The sequence below is a fragment of the Dasypus novemcinctus genome, chromosome 8, assembly GCF_030445035.2.
Source record: "Dasypus novemcinctus isolate mDasNov1 chromosome 8, mDasNov1.1.hap2, whole genome shotgun sequence".
Taxonomy (NCBI): Eukaryota; Metazoa; Chordata; class Mammalia; order Cingulata; family Dasypodidae; genus Dasypus; species Dasypus novemcinctus.
In genome coordinates, this window is record NC_080680.1 from 83,069,401 (window position 1) to 83,084,846 (window position 15,446).

Consider the following 15,446-nt stretch of genomic DNA (forward strand, 5'->3'; position numbering starts at 1 on the left):
CGAACAACAATAACAAAAAAGACAAAAAAAATATACAAACAAAATATGACAAACACAAATCCAATCAAAATATGGCTAACACAAATAATTCCTTGATAGTAATAACACTGAATGTCAACGGATTAAACTCACCTATCAAAAGATTCAGACTGGGCCATTGGATAAGGAAATATGACCCATCCATATGCTGTCTACAAGAGACACATCTTAGACCCAGAGACGCATGGAGATTGAAAGTGAATGGCTGGAAAACAATCATACAAGCTAACAATAACCAAAAAAAGGCAGGAGTAGCTATATTAATATCAGACAAAATAGACTTTAAATGTGAAACAATTGTGAGAGACAAAGAAGGATACTACATTTTAGTGAAAGGGAAAATCTGGCAAGAAGATCGAACAATCATAAATATCTATGCCCCTAACAAGGGTGCCTCTAAATACGTCAGGCAAACGCTGGAAAAACTAAGTGAAAGAATAGATACATCTACAATTATAGTGGGGGATTTTAATACACCACTATCAACTCTGGACAGAACATCTCAAAAGAGAATCACCAAAGAAACAAAACATCTGAATAGTATATTAGAGGAGCTGGATCTAATAGATATATATAGATCGCTACACCCAAACACAGCAGGATATACATTTTTCTCAAGCGCACATGGATCATTCTCCAAGATAGATCATATGCTAGGCCACAAAGAAAGGCTGAACGAATTAAGAAAGATTGAAATCATACAAAACATTATCTCTGACCACAGTGGAGTCAAGCTGGAGATTTGCAAGGGACAGAAGCCCAGATTTCACCCCACGATTTGGAAATTAAACAGCACACTCTTAGAAAAACAGTGGGTCAAAGAGGAAATCTCAAAAGAAATCAATGACTACCTTGAAACAAATGATAATGATAACACAACATACCAAAATTTATGGGATACAGCAAAAGCAGTACTGAGAGGGAAGTTTATAGCCATAAATTCATATATCAAAAAAGAAGAAAGAGCAAAAATTGAAGAACTAACTGCACATTTGAAGGAATTAGAAAAACAACAACAAAGTGACCCAACAGGAAGAAGAAGGAAGGAAATAACAAAGATAAGAGCAGAACTAAATGAAATAGAAAATAAGAAAGCACTTGAACAGATAAACAAGACCAAGAGCTGGTTTTTTGAGAAGATTAACAAAATTGACAAACCTTTAGCAACACTAACAAAGAAAAAAAGAGAGAAGATGCAAATACACAAAATAAGAAATGAGAAAGGCGATATCACCACTGACCCCACAGAAATAAAGACTATCATAAGAGGATATTTTGAAAAACTATATTCCAACAAAAATGACAATCTAGAGGAAATGGACAAATTCCTAGAAACACATAAGCAGCCCATATTGACGAAAGAAGAAATTGATGATCTTAACAAACCAATCACAAGCAGAGAGATAGAATCAGTTATTAAAAATCTCCCAACTAAGAAGAGCCCAGGGCCAGATGGCTTCACAAGTGAATTCTACAAAACATTCCGGAAAGAACTGACACCAATCCTGCTGAAACTATTCCAAAACATCGAAACAGAAAGAACATTACCCAACTCCTTCTATGATGCCAACATTACCCTAGTACCAAAGCCAAACAAAGACATCACAAGAAAGGAAAATTACAGACCAATTTCTCTAATGAATCTAGACGCAAAAATACTTAACAAAATACTTGCTAATCGTATTCAACAACACATTAAACATATTATACACCACGACCAAGTGGGATTCATCCCAGGTATGCAAGGATGGTTTAACATAAGAAAATCAATCAACGTAATACACCATATAAACAGATTGAAGGAAAAAAATCACATGATTATATCTATTGATGCAGAAAAAGCATTTGACAAAATACAGCACCCTTTCTTGATAAAAACACTCCAAAAGATTGGAATACAAGGGAATTTTTTGAACATGATAAAGACTATATATGAAAAACCTAAAGCCAATATTGTTTACAATGGAGAAATCCTAGACTCCTTCCCTCTAAACTCAGGAACAAGACAAGGATGCCCACTGTCTCCGCTCCTATTTAACATTGTCTTAGAAGTACTTGCTCGAGCACTGAGGCAAGAACCAGAAATAAAAGGCATTCAAATTGGAAAGGAAGAAGTCAAAATTTCATTATTTGCAGATGACATGATCCTATACATAGAAAACCCTGAGAGATCTACAACGAAGATTCTAGAACTCATAAATGAGTTTAGTAAAGTCGCAGGTTATAAGATCAATGCGCAAAAATCAGTAGCATTTCTGTACACTAATAATGAGCAAGATCAGGAGGAAATCAAGAAACAAATACCATTCACAATAGTAAATAAAAAAATCAAATACTTAGGAATAAATCTAACTAAAGAGGTAAAGAACTTATACACTGAGAACTATACAAGATTGTTCAAGGAAATCAAAGAAGACCTAAATAAATGGAAGACTATTCCTTGTTCATGGATAGGAAGACTGAATATTATTAAGATGTCTATCCTACCAAAACTGATCTACACATTCAATGCAATCCCAATAAAAATCAATGCAGCCTTCTTTAAGGAACTAGAAAAACTAACTATGAAATTTATTTGGAAAGGAAAGAGACCCCGAATAGCCAAAGACATACTGAAAAAGAAAAACGAAATTGGAGGAATCACACTACCTGACTTCAAAACATACTACAAAGCTACAGTGGTGAAAACAGCATGGTATTGGCATAAGGAGAGACACATAGACCAATGGAATCGAATTGAAAGCTCTGAAATAGAACCTCACATATACAGCCACATAATATTCGATAAAGCCACCAAACCCTCTCAACTGGGAGAGAGTGGCCTATTCAACAAATGGTGTCTGGAGAACTGGATAGCCATATGTAGAAGAATGAAAGAGGACTACCATCTTACACCTTATACAAAGATCAACTCAAGATGGATCAAAGACCTAAATATAAGAGCCAAGACCATAAAAACCTTAGAAAGCAGTGTAGGGAAACATCTACAGGACCTTGTAATAGGAAATGGATTTATGAATATCTCACCAAAAGCACGAGCAGCAAAAGAACTAATAGATAAATGGGACTACCTCAAAATAAAAGCCTTCTGCACCTCAAAGGAGTTTGTCAAGAAAGTAAAAAGGGAGCCCACACAGTGGGAGAAAATATTTGGCAATCATATATCTGATAAGAAACTTATAACGTGCATATATAAAGAACTTCTATATCTTGAAAATAAAAAGATAAACAACCCATTCAAAAAATGGGAAAAAGACTTAAACAGACACTTCTCTGAAGAAGAAATACAAATGGCAAAAAAGCACATGAAAAAATGTTCCAAATCTCTAGCTATCAGGGAAATGCAAATCAAAACTACAATGAGATACCATCTTACACCCATAAGATTGGCAGCTATGAAAAAAACAGAAGAATACAAGTGCTGGAGAGGATGTGAAGGAAGGGGAACACTCATCCACTGCTGGTGGGAATGCAGAAGGATCCAACCATTCTGGAGGACAGTATGGCGTTTTCTCAAAAAACTAGCCATAGATTTGCCATATGACCCAGCAATACCACTGCTGGGTATATACCCAGCAGAACTGAAAACAAGGACACAAACAGATATATGTACACCAATGTTCATAGCAGCATTGTTCACTATTGCCAAAAGTTGGAATCAACCCAAATGCCCATCAACAGATGAGTGGATCAATAAAATGTGGTATATACACACAATGGAATACTACTCGGCTGTAAGAACAAACACACTACAAACACATGTGATAACATGGATGAATCTTGAGAATCTTATGTTGAGTGAAGCAACCCAGACATTGAAGGACAAATACTACATGACCTCAATGATATGAAATAAACAAGCTGCCTTAGATAGCAAGAGACTGAACGATAGGCTTACAGGAAATCGGAGGGTGGAGGAAGGATATGAGCCGATGTCTGCAGGGGTGGAATTTAAGACGAGATGGTGGTAAGTATGAACACAAAGAAGAGATAAAAGGGGGGCAAGGGGTTGCCTTTGGTTGGGGCTTTGCGGGTTTGAGGGTGGCTGGGGAGGGACGGATGGGTGACATTGCCCAAAAGTGGGGGGAGGGAGGGGTAGCATACGAACACAGGAGAGGGTTAGGTGTTGGTGGAGAGTAAAATGCCGAGAAAATCATATCAAAATATAATAAAGAGGGTTACCTGTTTACAATGCTCGGAGGGGAGGGTCTGATGCAGGACGGGCTCCTGGGGAATGTCTAAATGCTCATTCTGCCAGAGTGGGTGTCACCATGGGGTAGAAACCCAAGTAGTGAGAGTGGGGGTGGACCCACATCCTGGGGAGGACTGATGCCACCAAATAGAGGGAACTGTATCCCTCGAGAGAAAGGGTGGCTCCCAGGGCATTGGGGCAGTTGAGCAAGTTAGGCCCTGAACACTATTCCATCTATCTCTGGAAGTGGCTCCTCAGGAAACGGAGGTTGGCTGTCACTGTGGGCACCAAGGTGGAAGGGAAAATGGACGTTAAATGTGTGGAACCAAGGTAAATGGGGGGTAAGAGAGGAGTTTCTTGAGAGTACACAAGGATGGATATAAAACATGTAATATTACACCATAACATATAGGAGATGACAGACTGATAATGTAAACCATAATGTAAAACATAGGATAACTAAGAATGTAAAGAACTGTGTATCCTAAAGTATGCACCATAATGTAAGCACAGATGTCACCTTGTTAGAAACCTAATGTCTCAGACTCTGTACATCACGTTAAGTAAATATGATGTGAATAGGGTGTAAGTGTATTGCTCTGGAAGGAAAAAGGTTTTTGTGGGGGATGTATGGGAGTGCTGTATATTATATATATGCATTGCTGTGGTCTAGGACTCCTGTGAAGAGAAGCTGAATAATTAGGGGGGGGGGGGAAAAAAAAAGATAGGATGTAGAATTTTTTCAAGTCAACATTCTTTATCTAAGTTCTTTATCTAACTTTATCCAAGTTCTTTATCTAACCTTTAAATCCCTCGCTATATGCCATTCCCTAGTAAGGGACCATGACATTATATTGGGCTTCAAATTTCGGGGAGTTCTGGATCACAGAGTGTTTCAACAATGGCAATGGAGGGATACTGGTATGGGATACCAATGACAGGTGATATATGGCTGACAGGGAGCTGTACAGAACATATGTCCAGGGTGCATGGTAATGTTTGGATATACTCATAGTGGCAACAATTAAAAACCACAGCAGGGGGGGTACTGGGTTCCTGGCCAGTGGTGCTCTGTCGTGGTCCCTAGGGGAGCAGCGACAGTCTCCCAGGTACAGCGGCGGGGAACGGGAGGGAGTGAGGGTTCAACGGTGAGCCCCTGATGCTAATGACTATGCTTGTGAGCTGATAAGCCTAAAATAAGAACAAGGCCTAGAGCAACATTGTGCCTGGGAATTTCCTCCTGTCAGCCTTCATGTTACTCAAATGTGGCCAGTCTCGAAGCCAAACTCAGCATGTAAATGCAATGCCTTCCCCCCAGCGTGGGACATGACACCCGGGGATGAGCCTCCCTGGCACCGAGGGACCACTATCAACTACCAACTGATGATGCAACTGGAAAATGACCTTATACGGAAGGTTCAATGCGGATCAGCAGAATATCCCTGTCTACATAAAATAACATGACTTTAAAATGCTGTTTGAACTAAAGTAAGGGGGAAATGGAAAAGAGAAATGAGTTTATATGGCTACGAGTTTCTAAAAAAGAGTCTGGAGGCTGGCAGAAGGATTGCCCTCATGCACAACTGAGCAGAGTCAGAGAGACAGATAAAGCAGATACAACCCCCAGATATCGGTTCCTTCGAGGGCTAAAGAGACCCATGGGAGTTATGGTCATGGCCGATGGGGTTAACTACCAGGTCAGATGGCCCCTTTTTGGAACTGGTGTTTATGTGTGATGAATCTGGACTCAGATGGGATCTTCCTTCATAAGACTTTCATGCTAATGTGCTGGAGGTGCAGTTAACGTTGGGGTTTAAGATATATTTAGGGGATTTGAGTCTCTGGACTGACAATGTGATAGCCAGGTCCTGAGCCTCAACAGACTCCAGCACCTACAATCTGATTTATTGGACTTACCACACTCAGCTAAGATGGAGTTGAAGAAGGACAACCACCACACCATGGAGCCTAGAGTGATTACAACTGAAAGTGGGAGGATTGCATCCAGCATCCATGTGGAATCTGAGCCTCCTCTTGACATAGAGGTGCAATGGACACAACCAATCCAATGTCCACATAGAAGAGGTGGCATTGGATTGGGAAAAGTGGACATGGTGGCTGATGGGTATGGGGAAAGGCAGGAAGAGATGAGAGGTGGAGGCTTTGGGACATGGAGCTGCCCTGGATGGTGCTTCAGAGGCAATCACCGGACATTGTAAATCCTCACAGGGCCCACTGGATGGAATGGAGGAGAGTATGGGCCATGATGTGGACCATTGACTATGAGGTGCAGAGGTGCCCAAAGATGTACTTACCAAATCCAATGGATGTGTCATGATGATGGGAACGAGTGTTGCTGGGGGGGGGGGGGGGGAGAGGTGGGGTGGGGGGGTGGGGTTGAATGGGACCTCACATATATATTTTTAATGTAATATTATTACAAAGTCAATAAAAAAAATGATATGAAAAAAAAAAAAAAAAAAAAAAAGAGAGAGAAGGAGGAAGAGGAGGAGGAGGAGGAGGAGGAGGAGGAGAAACAGCACCAAAGGCAGCAGCAAGTAAGAAACATGATTGGTTTAAAGGCTGCTGTAGAAGCTGATGCTGAATAGTGCACAAAAAGCATTTGATCAAAACCAACAACTTTTAATGATTAAAAAAAAAGAAAAAAGAAAAAGAAGGAAAAAAACCAAGAAACTAGGAATGGAAGGGAACTACCTCACCTGATAAAGAGCATATATGAAAACTTTGAGCTAACATCATACTTATAGGTAAAAAACTGAAAGCTATCCCCCTATCCCCCAGAACAAGAGAGCAAAGTCTGCTCTTGCTATTTTTGTTTTATGTTGTTCTGGAGGTACTAGCCATGGTAATTAAGCAAGAAAATGAGAAAATAAAAATATACAAGATGCAAAGGCATAAGAAAACATATCTCTATTGACCAACATAGAAAATCTCTGAAAATCAACTGAACAATTATTATATCTAAGAAATAAGTTCAGAAATTTTGTAGAATACAATATCAACGAACAAAAATCAGTTTTATTTTGTACACTAGCAATGAACAATCTGAAAATGAAAGTAAGAAAAGCAATTCCATGTACTATGGAATAAAAATGAATAAAATACATAGGAAAAAATTTAACAAAAGAAATGCAAGACTTGTATAATGAGAACCAAAAATATTGTTGAAAAATTAAAGAACCTAAATAAAGGGAAAGATGCCCCTTGCTCATGGATTAATAGACTTAATATTGTTACGATGATCAATGTGCCCTAAATTGACCTACAGATTCAGTGCAACCACTATCAAAATCTCAGCTTGTTATTTTTTGCAGAAATTAATGAGCTAATCCTAAAATTCACCTGGAAGTTCAAGGCACCCAGAATAGCCAAAATAATCTTGAAAAGAACAAAGTAGAAAGATTCACATGTCCCAATTTCAAAAATTAATTCAGTGCTAGTTAGGAAGATGGTATAGTGTGAACATAAGGCTAGACATAACTTCAATGGAACAAAATTGAGAGTCCAGAAATAAATTATCTAGAGTAGGGGTGATGGAAAAATTGGGGCAATGACTGATGGTGAAGGCAGCAGAATTTGGGACGGTAAGTAATACCACTGAATTGTATATTTGAACAAGGGCTAAAAAGGGAAATTTATGTGGTATATAAGTTACCCACATTAAAAAAAAAAATTTTAGAAATATACTACAGCCTGATGTTATCAAACAGAAGGGTGGGTGTCTCTCAAGAACATGGGAGATTCCCAATGGGGGAGGACAGACTAGTCTGTCAAGCCCTCTGCATTGTTGCAAGTACCTATGAACCTTGTCCTTCAAACAGTGAAGCTTGGTTGTCACTGTGGGCCCTGAGGGGAGGAGGAAAAAGGAACGTAATTGTTGGAAGTGGGGCTAACTGGAGAGCAATGGAAGTGTTCTGTATGATCCTACAGTGATGGATACAGGCCATGTTAAATATCACCAAAAATTTATTAAAGTGTATAGTCTAAAATGTAAACCATAATATAACCAAAAATTTATAAAAGTGTACAGTCTAAAATGTAAACCATAATATAACCATGGTTGGTAGCTATGTTTCAATATCTGTACATCAGTTGCACCAAATGTAACATCCACATGTAAAAAGATCATTGCTGGGGAGGGGGAAAAGTGTTTGATATTGGGCACATGGGAGTTCCCTATACTCTATATGTGATTTTACTGTGACCTAAAACTTTTTTGAAGATGTAATAAAAAAAAAAATGTAGATACTGAGGAAGAAATGGAAGAGATTGCCTTGCCACTGTACATAGACAGCAACACCTATTACTGTGATGAAAGACAAAATGTCAAAAAAATTTTTATGATATTTTTCATTTTTTAATACCCCAATTTATTTTTTACTTTAATTTTTCTAAATTATTATGTATTCTATTTCTAATCTTTAAACCTATCATTACTATTTCATTTTCCTATTAATTGAATTTGACAATATATTCAACTTAATTTTTGAAGAAGTTTTGGATCACAGAGGGGTTCAACTATGGCAGGGGAGAAGCATTGATGTGGGGTATCATTGGTGGGGGATGCATGGGTGGGAGGGAGTTCTCCAAGGCACATATATAAGGTATATAGATATATTCAGATGTTCATTGGGTATTGACATAGAGAGTAGAGTATCACATGACAACTGAGGGAGTGCTGAGTTCCCATTTTGGGAAACTCTGTTGCACTCCCCAATGGAGCAGCAAAAATCTTCCAAGTACAAGGGCAAGGAGCAGAGAAGAAGGATGGTCCAATGATGGGCCCTTGATACTGATGACTATGCTTATGAGCTCGTGTGCTTGAAATTTCAACTAAGCCTAGAGCTGGAGGATGCCTAAGAGTTACCTCCTGAGAACCTCCACGTTGCTCAAATGTGGCCACTCTCTAAGCCAAACTCAGCATGTAGATGCATTGCCTTCCCTCCGGCATGGGACATGACTCCTGGGGATGAGCCTCCCTGGAGCCAAGGGATTACTGTCGAGCACCAGCTGGTGATTCAACTAGTAAAAGACCTTGAATAAAAGGGGGAAATGGTAAAGACAAATGAGTTTATATGGCTAACAGAATTAAAAATGAGTTGGGAGGTCACCAGAGGGGTCACACTTATGTATATCTCAGCAGGATCTCAGAGACAGCCAAAGTAGATACAACCCCAGGTAGTGGTGTTCCTGAGGGTTATGGAGACACCTGGGCCCTATGGTCATGACAGATGGATCTGGAGTTCAGTGCCTTGCCAGTGGGCCATACTTTGAATTTGTGATGAGTGTGATGGAGTTGGACTCAGATGTGACCTCTCCACGCATGCCTCTTCTGTCACTTTTACTGAACCTGTGGTTGGCACTGAGGTTGGTGTATGCTCAGGAGACTTAAATCTCTGGACTGTCTATGTGCCAGCTGGTCTCTGAGCCTCAGCATAGTTGCAACACCTATGCTCCAGTTTGTTGGACTTACACAAGTCAGCTAACTGGGAGGTGAGGATGGTCAACCACCAAACCAGGGAAGCAAGAGAGTCTACAGCTGCAAGAAGGAGAATTCTATTCATCACCCATGTGGGATCCAAGCCCCCTCTTCATTTAGAGGTGGAGTGGACATCACCATCCCAGGGTCCTCAGGATGGTCCTAAATATGGATTAGAGTGGACTTACTGGTATTCTACTATAGAATTATTGTGACTCTAGCAACGGTAGAAATTATATCATTGATGTGGAGATAATGGCTGCAGGAGTTGCTGAAGGCAGGGAGAGGGAAAAAGAAGTGTGATATGGGGGCATTTTCGGGACTTGGCATTGTCCTGAATGATATTGCAGGAAGAGATGCAGAACATTATATATCCTGCCATAACCCACCGAATGGGCTGGAAGAGAGTGTAAACTACAACAAAAACCATAATCTATGTTGTGTAGCAATGCTCCAAAATGCACTCATCAAATGTAATGAATGTACCACACAAATGAAAGAAGATGTAGATGTAGGAGAAGTGGGGTAGTGGGAATGGGGTATATGGAAACCTCTCATGTTTTTTATTGTAACATTTTGTGTGATCTATGAATCTTTAAAAAAAAAGATAATAAATAAAGTCTATGTCATCTAAAAAAAATTGACAAAAGTAAAAGGAGAAATAGAGTTCCATAATAATACTTGAAGAATTCAATATACCACTTTCAATAATTGATAGACCATCAGGACAGAAAACCAATAAGGAAAAAGAGTATTATAAAACAGAAAAGTATAGAACACTCTACCCAACAACGGCGGAATTCACATTCTTTTCAAGTACACATGGATCATTCTCCAATATAGACCATTTGTCAGGTCCTATATCCAATCTCAATAAACTTAAAAGGATTGAAATTATACCAAGTGTCTTCTCTAACCACAATGGAATGAAGCTAGAAATTAATAACAGAAGTAATATTAGAAAAATTATAAATATGTGGAAAATAAAACACTCTAAACAACCAATTGGTCAAAGAAATCACAAGAGAAACTAAAAAACATTTAGAGATGCATGAAAAAGAAAACACAACATACTAAGACTTATGGGAGTTTTCCAAGGGAAAGTTATTGCTGTAAATGCCTACATTAAAAAAGATGAGAGATCACAAATCAATAACCTAACTTCTCATCTAGAGGAACTAGAAAACAAATAGCAAACTGAGCCCAAAATTATCAGAAGGAAGGACATAATAAAGATTAGAGCAGAAAAATAGATTTAATTTCTAAATCATTTTTAACTGCTCTGTAAATTAAGGGCCATTGGAAAATTTACATTAATTTGTTGAGATTTTCTTACCAGCCTCGTGTGGCAGGTACTAGATACCATTTGCCAATTATATAGTCCATTCTTCTTCCTTACTTGATTAAAGCTATTTTTTCCTTTTTTTTCCTAAAAAAAGAAAAAAAAGATTAGAGCAGAGATAAATGAAATAGAGAATAGAAAAACAATAGAGACAATCAATGAACCTAAAAGTTGGTTCTTTGAAAAGATCGCTAATTAACTAACCTTTAACCAGAAAGACAAAGAAAAAGAGAGAGAGGACAGAAATAATTAAAATTAGGAATGAAAGTGGGGACATTACCATCAACCTTACAGAAATAAAAAGGATTATAAAGAATATAAAGGAAGCAGATGTGGCTCAAATGATTGGGCTCCTGTCTACCATATGGGGGGTCCCAGGTTTGGTTCCTGGGGTCTCCTGGTGAAGGTGAGCTGCCCACACCACACAGAGCTGGCCTGTGCTGCGAGCTGAGGCAACAAGATGACACAACGATAAAAGGGAAACAGGAAAGACAATGAGAGACACAACAAAAAACCAGGGTGCTGAGGTGGCTTAAGTAACTGAGTGCCTCTCTCTCACGTTGGAGGTCCCAGGATTGGTTACCAGTGCCTCCTAACAAGAAGACAAGAAGAGAAGACAAGCTGACACTATGTGCAGTGAATGGACATAGAGGAGACAGCAAGTGCAAGCGGCGTGTGGGAGGAGGAAATAAATAAAACGTAAACTAAACCTATAAAAATAAATACACAGATTTTTTTAAAAAGAGAGATTATGAATAATTGCATGCCAACAAATTAGATAACCTAGATGAAATAAAGAAATTCCTAGAAACATAGAAATAACCTAAACTGACTCAAGAAGCAATAGATTATCTCAACAAAACCATAATAAAGAGATGTAAGCATATTCAAAACCTCCCAAAGAAGAAAAGCCCAGGCCCAGAGGTCTTCACTGCTGAATTCTATTATACCAAGTCTGAAAGAATTAACACCATCTCTTCTCAACCTCTTCCAAATTGTAGAAGAGGGAACACTTCCTAATTCTTTCCATGAGGCTAGCATTATGCCAATAACAAAGTCAGTTAAAGATAGCACAAGAATATAATACTATAGACCAATATCCTTTATGATTATAGAAGAAAAAAATCCTCAATGAAATACTGGCACATCAAATCCAACAATATATTAAGAGGATCACATACCATGAACAAGTGGGGTCTATTCCAGGAATGCAAGGGTGGGTCAAAATAAGAAAATCAATTGGTATAATATACCACATTAATACAATAAAGGAAACGAAAACACACACTCAGAGGCGGCCAAGATGGCGGCAGCAGCTGCACATGGCAGGAAAGTGGTAGGGGTGGTGGTGGAACTGGTGGTGGCCCCAGCAGGGGGACAGGCAATAGCCACAGTGGCTTGTTGGAGAAATCGAAGATTGATGACAAGCCGGTAAAAATTGACAAGTGGGATTGATCAGTTGTGAAAAATTCTTTGATTCTGCCAAAAAGGTTCTTCTGGGAAAGTGCAAGTATGTGGAGAATTGTGGTCTAATTGACTGTCACTTCACCATTTGTACTATCTCCTGTTTTGTTTTTTGCCACAGTGGCTTTGATTTGGGATTATTCACACCCCTTTGAGGGTCCAAGCCCATTTTGGCTTTGTGTGTCATATCCTCATATAAGGAAAAGAGCATCTTTCTCATGGCCTGTAGAAAAGATCCTACAGGGATGGATCCTGATGATATCTGGCAACAGTCCTCCAGTCTGAAAAGGTTCGATGACAAATACAGCCTGAAGCTGACCTTTATCTTCCACTGATAAAGCAGAAGAAAACTGAATCCACCAAGTCCATCGCTAGGTTATTTAACCAAAGCAGCGCACTGGTCATGGATGCGTAAAAACCTGAAATATCCAGGCTCTGTGACAGTCTTGCTACAGAAAAAAAAGTAAAATAGTCAATTCTAAAAACAGCTGTCTTTCTGCTGGATCAGGCTGATGTATGGGGTAGGGAAGAAAACAAGCAGAGGACTTAAAGTGGGTACAGTAAGAATTTTAAAAAAGCCTGTTTTGTCCTGCAATTTTAGTCTGTTCTGAATAAATAGGCTTTTCTAGCACAGATATCAGAAGTTGTAGTTCTGACGTCTGGCTGTAGCCTTCTTGATCTGCTGATTACATTGTTTCAATTTGCTTTTCCAGAAAAGCATTTTTTGTTAAAAATGTACAGTGGGAAGTGGATGAGGCTCAAATGATTGAGCTCCCACCTACCACACGGGAGGTCCTGAGTTCTGTTCCTGGTGCCTCCTGGAGAAGATGAGCAAGACAGTGAGCTAGCACAACAGGGTGGCATGATAGGCTGGTGCAGTGACCTGATGCAACAAGGAGACAAAAGGAAATACAATGAGACATACAATGAAGCAGGGAGCAGAGGTGGCTCAAGTGACTGAACGCCTCTTTCCCACATGGGAGATCCCAGGTTCAGTTCCCGGTGCCTCCTAAAGAGAAGACAAGAGACACAGAGAGCACACAGAGAATGGACACAGAGCAGACAGTGAATGTAAACAACAAGGGGAGGGGAATAAATAAATAAAAATAAATCTTAAAAAAAAATCATCTTTAAGAAAAAAGAGCAGTAAGTTCTTCCTTTATCGCTCAGTACTTCATATAATATAGCTTTGTGCCATGTCACATTTAAAGAACCAGTTTTTAAAATTATTAAACCTTTTGCTGGATTTATTGTGTCAATTCCTATTTCAAAAGTTGTTCTCCATAGGAATTCAGGATACAAACTTCTTGTGTATGACAGCTTTCCTTCACACACCATTTTTGTGGATGTGTATATATTTAATATTGCGGACTTAAAAAAAGCACAGCTTTTTAATTTGTTTAAACCAGACCTTCAGGTGCAAATGTAGTTTAGTGGTGAGTGTCTGCCTCCCATGTATGAGATAATGTGTTCAATCCCAAGCACCTCCTAAAACACCAACAAACAAACCTTCTGACTGTTACATTTTATGCTCAACCAATTAAAGAAGCCAGTGACATTTTTAGTTTTCTTGTCTAGCATATTCCTAGACAATGTTTTTTTCTTTGTTTATGCCCTTTCTTAATTGTCATTTTCTAATATTTTTTTCTTTATTTTTTTATTAAGAAAGAAAATGTGAAAAAACAAAACAAAACAACAATTTCAATTGCTTCAGAAAACATTTGACAAAATCCAGCATCCTTTCATGGTAAAAACACTCAGAAAACTAGGAAGAGAAGGGAATGTTCTTAATGAGATAAGGGCATTTATAAAAAACAACAGTGGCGCAGATGTGGCTCAAGCAGTTGAGTGCCTGATTTGATCCCCGGTTCCTCCAAAAAACAAACAAAAAAAGCAAACAACAAGCAAACAAATGAAAAAATCAACTCAGGGGAGCCAATGTGACTCAGTGATTGAGCACCAGCTTCCCACATAAGAGGTCCAGGGTTCAATCCCTGGCCCTGGTACCTCAAAAAACAAAGCAAAACAAAACAAAAATCCTGACAACAAACTTTCTCAAAAATGAAAGAATGAAAGCTTTCCCCCTGGATCAAGAACCAGACAAGGATGCCTGCTATCATCACTGTTATTCCAATCAAGTAAGAAAAAGAAATAAGGCATCCCAAACGGAAAGGATGAAGCAAAACTACCCATATTCACAAATGACATGATCATATATACAGAAAATCCCCCAGAAATCTACAGGAATGCTCTTTCCCAAATGGGAGGTCCTGGGTTTGGTTCCTGGCACCTCCTAAACACAAACAAAGAACAACAACAACAAAAAACCCAACAAACAACAACCAAATGAAAAAACCAGCTTAGGGGGCTCAGTGGTTGAGCACCAGCCCCCTGGCCCAGTACCTAAAAAAAAAAAAAAAATGCTACTAGAACTAAGAAATGAATTTGGCAAAATGCAGGGTACAAGATCAAAATGCAAAAAGCAGTTGTATTTCTATACACTATTAGTGAACAATCAGAAAAGAATATTAAGAAAACAGCTCCATTTGCAATAGCATCTAAAATAAAATACCTTGGAATAACTTTAACCAAGGAGGTAAAAGACATATACACTGACAACTATAAAACATTGCTGTAAGAAATTTAAAGAGATCTAAATAAACGGTAAGAGATCCCATGTTCATGGATTGGAAGACTTAATATGTTTAAGCTTATGTCAACACTATCTAAAGCAATATACAAATTCTATGAAATACCTATCAAACTCCCAGCAGACTTTTTTTGAAATTCATTTTTATGCAATATCCGAAATAGGTAAATCCATAGAGACAGAAAGAAGATTGATGGTTGACAGAGATTTAGGGGAGTTGGGAATATGGAGTAATTCCTTTTTTTTTTTTTTTTTTTTA

The 15,446-nt window shown here is 38.7% G+C and overlaps 1 pseudogene; it reads left to right on the forward strand.

Annotated features, from left to right (window-relative positions):
* Positions 1 to 7,809: 7,809 nt before the first annotated feature.
* LOC101417616 (signal peptidase complex subunit 2 pseudogene) lies at positions 7,810 to 13,009 on the forward strand (annotated as a pseudogene).
* Positions 13,010 to 15,446: the final 2,437 nt, after the last annotated feature.